Genomic DNA, 5689 nt, shown 5'->3' with positions numbered 1-5689 from the left:
CCCCTTTCAGAGGAATGGGATGTTTTGGGGAGTGGGAGGGCAGGAGGAGCAGACAGGTTCTGCAGAGCCTCCCACCGCCCTGGAGCATCTGCCCAGGCGTGCAGCCCTGCGGGGCATGAGAAAGTCTTGGATCAGATTGTATCACCCACCAAAACGCCTCTTCTGAGACCAAAACCTGTCCGACAAAGCAAAATATCGTAACTTGCTCTTGGAAGGACCCCTGCAAAGTGCTCGAGCTGCGTCTGAGCGCGGGGAAGGGAAGAGAATGGTGACTTCGGCAACTTAAATGCAAAAGCACACCTGGGCCGGCAAAAAAATTATATATATTTGCAGAGTATTTGCTAAAAGTTTGAAAAATAACAAGCTGCCCTTTCTCAGCAACCTCCCGGCCACTAAGGCTGCGAGGAGCCTGCCTGCTGATAAGGGGGGAGACCGGGAGCAGCGGGCAGATAAGGTGCCAGGAGGTGAATTCCTCCCGGCTCTGGCTGCTGGGGAGGAGCCCGGGGAGGTTCCCATTGCCCAGCATCTGACAGCAAAAGGTTTTGCTTTCCAAGAGGCCACTAGCTGCTGGGAAAACTGGAGCAGGGCAGCATTGCTGTGGGTTTGCCACCTTCTTACCACCTTTAGAACAGCTCTGCCACTGGGCACCGTTGGGAGCCGGTTACGGTGGCAGAGGGACCTTTTATCTGCCCCGTCCAGCCCCACTCAGGTCCCGAGGAAACAGCTGCCCCAGGGAGCTGCTGGCTGGGACGTTGGTAGAAATACAGACAGGCTTCCACAGAAAAGGGTGTCACCCCTTCTAGCAGGTGAATTAGCATTGCTGGTTATCTCAGAGAAGGAAAAGAAACACAATTCCTTGCAAAACATCTCACTTTCATGAGTATTAGCTTGGTAAACTGGAAAGTGAAAAGGAGCAGCGTATCGGGCGGGGTGGGTTTGGATGGGGAGGATGGAAAAGAAAAGGAAGAGGCTTGGGAAGAACAAGCACTAAATAAACCACTACAAATCTATCAGACAGAAATTCATGTAAAAATTGCTGCTGACCAGAGCGAAGGCGCGTGCGATGGGCCAGCCACGCCACCCGAACGCAAGGCAGGAAAAGCCACTCGCCCAGTAGCTGTGAAAAGCCAACAGAGAAACACATCGAGAGCGTTTCCAAAAAGGGACTTTTCGGGCCTCTGGTCCGGCTCTTCCTTTTTCAGAACGTGTTAACCACCCACCGGCAGAAAAAGTGCCATGTGGTCAGATCGTGCGAAAAGCCCTCCCTGAAAAATCACTGTGCGTCACTCAAACCCCAGACCTCAGGGACACAGCTGGCAGGAAAGCCCAGAAATGGCAAAAATGACACCAAAACCTCTGAGAGCTCGAGGTGGCTGGGGGAAAACCCCCCTGAGCAGAATTGCAGCACGGTATTTAGTGCTGATACACAACAGCCTTGGGCGCAGCAGTTTGGGGACGGCTCCTGGGCAGAAAATCCCTGTTCCTGGATCAAACAGCAGCAGGGCAGCCTGAACACATCTCACCCCCCGGCACTGCATGGTGTCCCCTTCCTTCTGGGGGACAGTTTGTACAGGACACCCACCCAAGGGTCTGCAAAGCTCGGGGACAGCTGGCAGACACCTCGGGTAGGAGGGAGGTGACGGAGCAACCATCCTTGAGCTGCATGAAAAACCCCCACTGCTTCGAAACAGACACGGCTACTTTCTCCTCCAGGTGCAAAACACATCCTTCTATCTCCCTTTTTATAATTCATGGAATCATGGAATTGTCAGAGTTGGAAGGGACCTCTAGAGATCATCCAGTCCAACTCCCTGCCAAAGCAGGGTTGCCCAGAGCACATCACTCAGGAGCATCCAGGTGGGTCTTGAAGATCTCCAGAGAAGGGGACTCCACACCCTCCCTGGGCAGCCTGTCCAGTGCAGAGCAGAGGGGGAGAATGACCTCCCTCCACCTACAGGCCACACTCTGCCCTATGCAGCCCAGGATCCCACTGGCCCTCTTGGCCACAAGGACACGTTGCTGGCCCATGGAGATCCTGCCATCCACCAGGACTCCCAGATCCTTCTCCTCAGAAGTGCTTTCCAGAAGATCCACCCCTAACCTCTACTGGTGCCTGGGGTTCTTCCTCCCCAGCTGCAGGACCCTACATTTGCCCTTGTTGAACCAACCTTGTTGAAAGCTAGGGAAAAATTTTTTGAAGACCCTAGTGTCTGAATCTGTGAAAATATTTACTTTAGAGCCAGCTCTGGGGTGCAGGTTGCAAAGTCTTGGTGTTTTCGAGCTCCCCAGCTCTGAGGATGAGGAGGAGCGAGACCCAGGCACTTGGCCCAGGCTGCCAACAGGATTATTTCATACCATGAATGTCATATTCAATATAAATTACGGAGTTTGCTGAAGAGTTGTCTCTCTCCCGTGATGGCTGTGATCCTGAGAACTTCTTGTCAGACCCCTAAGCCCTTCCCTTCCTTCTGGAGCCACGGCACTCGCAGTGTCCCACACCGGCCGTCCCTGCTGGGAGTGCACAGCTCCCTGTGATGGAATGATATTCCATGATATGGAATGATATTATATTGATAAAGTGCTCGGCGTACTTTATATTGGGACCAATATTGGTTCTTTACATGATGGCTGTGATCCTGAGAACTTCTTGTGGGACCCCTAAGCCCTTCCTTCTAGAGCGATGGCACTTGCAGTGCCCCACACCAGCCGTCCCTGCTGGGAGTGCACAACTCCCTGTGATGGAATGATATTCCATGATATGGAATGATATTATATTGATAAAGTGCTCGGCGTACTTTATATTGGGACCAATATTGGTTCTTTAGTGCCATTAATGCTAATTATCTTCTAGCAGGTGAATTAGCATTGCTGGTTATCTCAGAGAAGGAAAAGAAACACAATTCCTTGCAAAACATCTCACTTTCATGAGTATTAGCTTGGTAAACTGGAAAGTGAAAAGGAGCAGCGTATCGGGCGGGGTGGGTTTGGATGGGGAGGATGGAAAAGAAAAGGAAGAGGCTTGGGAAGAACAAGCACTAAATAAACCACTACAAATCTATCAGACAGAAATTCATGTAAAAATTGCTGCTGACCAGAGCGAAGGCGCGTGCGATGGGCCAGCCACGCCACCCGAACGCAAGGCAGGAAAAGCCACTCGCCCAGTAGCTGTGAAAAGCCAACAGAGAAACACATCGAGAGCGTTTCCAAAAAGGGACTTTTCGGGCCTCTGGTCCGGCTCTTCCTTTTTCAGAACGTGTTAACCACCCACCGGCAGAAAAAGTGCCATGTGGTCAGATCGTGCGAAAAGCCCTCCCTGAAAAATCACTGTGCGTCACTCAAACCCCAGACCTCAGGGACACAGCTGGCAGGAAAGCCCAGAAATGGCAAAAATGACACCAAAACCTCTGAGAGCTCGAGGTGGCTGGGGGAAAACCCCCCTGAGCAGAATTGCAGCACGGTATTTAGTGCTGATACACAACAGCCTTGGGCGCAGCAGTTTGGGGACGGCTCCTGGGCAGAAAATCCCTGTTCCTGGATCAAACAGCAGCAGGGCAGCCTGAACACATCTCACCCCCCGGCACTGCATGGTGTCCCCCTCCTTCTGGGGGACAGTTTGTACAGGACACCCACCCAAGGGTCTGCAAAGCTCGGGGACAGCTGGCAGACACCTCGGGTAGGAGGGAGGTGACGGAGCAACCATCCTTGAGCTGCATGAAAAACCCCCACTGCTTCGAAACAGACACGGCTACTTTCTCCTCCAGGTGCAAAACACATCCTTCTATCTCCCTTTTTATAATTCATGGAATCATGGAATTGTCAGAGTTGGAAGGGACCTCTAGAGATCATCCAGTCCAACTCCCTGCCAAAGCAGGGTTGCCCAGAGCACATCACTCAGGAGCATCCAGGTGGGTCTTGAAGATCTCACCCTCACCCCAAACAAGTTCTTCCTCATATTTGAGTGGAACTTCCCATGTTCCAGCTTGTGCCCGTTACCCCTCGTCCTGTCACTGGGAACCACTGAAGAGTCCGACTCCATCCTCCCTCAACCCACCCTTTAGATACTTATAAGCATTAATAAGGTCTCCCCTCAGCCTTCTCTTCTCCAGGCTAAAGAGTCCCAGCTCTCTCAGCCTTTCCTCGTAAGGGAGATGCTCCAAGCCCTCCATCATCTTGGTTACCCTACGCTGGACTCTCTCCAGCAGTTCCCTGTCTCTTGAACTGGGGAGCCCAGAACTGGACATGATTCCAGTTGTGGCCTCCCCAGTGCAGAGCAGAGGGGGAGAATGACCTCCCTCCACCTCCTGGCCACACTCTGCCCTATGCAGCCCAGGATCCCACTGGCCCTCTTGGCCACAAGGGCACGTTGCTGGCCCATGGAGATCCTGCCATCCACCAGGACTCCCAGATCCTTCTCCTCAGAAGTGCTTTCCAGAAGATCCACCCCTAACCTCTACTGGTGCCTGGGGTTCTTCCTCCCCAGCTGCAGGACCCTACATTTGCCCTTGTTGAACTAACCTTGTTGAAAGCTAGGGAAAAATTTTTTGAAGACCCTAGTGTCTGAATCTGTGAAAATATTTACTTTAGAGCCAGCTCTGGGGTGCAGGTTGCAAAGTCTTGGTGTTTTCGAGCTCCCCAGCTCTGAGGATGAGGAGGAGCGAGACCCAGGCACTTGGCCCAGGCTGCCAACAGGATTATTTCATACCATGAATGTCATATTCAATATAAATTACGGAGTTTGCTGAAGAGTTGTCTCTCTCCCGTGATGGCTGTGATCCTGAGAACTTCTTGTCAGACCCCTAAGCCCTTCCCTTCCTTCTGGAGCCACGGCACTCGCAGTGTCCCACACCGGCCGTCCCTGCTGGGAGTGCACAGCTCCCTGTGATGGAATGATATTCCATGATATGGAATGATATTATATTGATAAAGTGCTCGGCGTACTTTATATTGGGACCAATATTGGTTCTTTAGTGCCATTAATGCTAATTATCTAGTCTTACTCTATTAAAACTGTTCATATTTCAACCCTGGTGTCCTGGGTTGAGAGACACAGGACTAACTTTTCTTCTAATGCTGGGAAAAATTGCACTTTTAGAAGACTCTAGCGTCTGAATTGGTGAAAATATTTACTTTATAGCCAGCCAGGCGGGATTCAAGGTTTTGGTGTTTTCGAGCCTTGCCAGGTGCAGGACAAGGAGGAGTGAGGCCTGGGCATTTGACCCAGGCTGCCAACAGGATTATTTCATACCATGAACGTCACATTCAATATAAATTAGGAAAGTTTGCTGCGTAGCTCTCTTTCCCTTGACGGCGACGAGTCCAGACAACTCCTTGCCCGGTGCCGGAGCCTGAGGCCTTCCCTTCCTCCTGAAGCCATTGCTGGCAGTGTCCGCCATTTGCTGTCCCTGTGGGGAGCGCAGGGCTTCTACTGATGGAACTGGCTGAGTGCAATTCTTGTGTATCTTATAGCAGTATCGGGATTAATACTGGTTCTTTAGTATTGTTGTTAATTATTTAGTCTATTAAATCTATTTACGTTTCAACCCTTGTGTTTCTTTGTGTTCCCCAATTCCCCTTTGCGGGTGGGGAAGGGTCATTGGGTATATCAGGTGTGTATATATATATATATATAGTTTAGACAATTATCGTGAATAAACCACAACAGGTGGGTTTTTCTTTTTTTTTTTTTTTT

The sequence above is a fragment of the Calidris pugnax genome, unplaced genomic scaffold (assembly GCF_001431845.1).
Source record: "Calidris pugnax isolate Ruff unplaced genomic scaffold, ASM143184v1 scaffold50, whole genome shotgun sequence".
In the NCBI taxonomy this organism is placed as follows: Eukaryota; Metazoa; Chordata; class Aves; order Charadriiformes; family Scolopacidae; genus Calidris; species Calidris pugnax.
Note: the sequence above shows the minus strand (reverse complement) of the source record.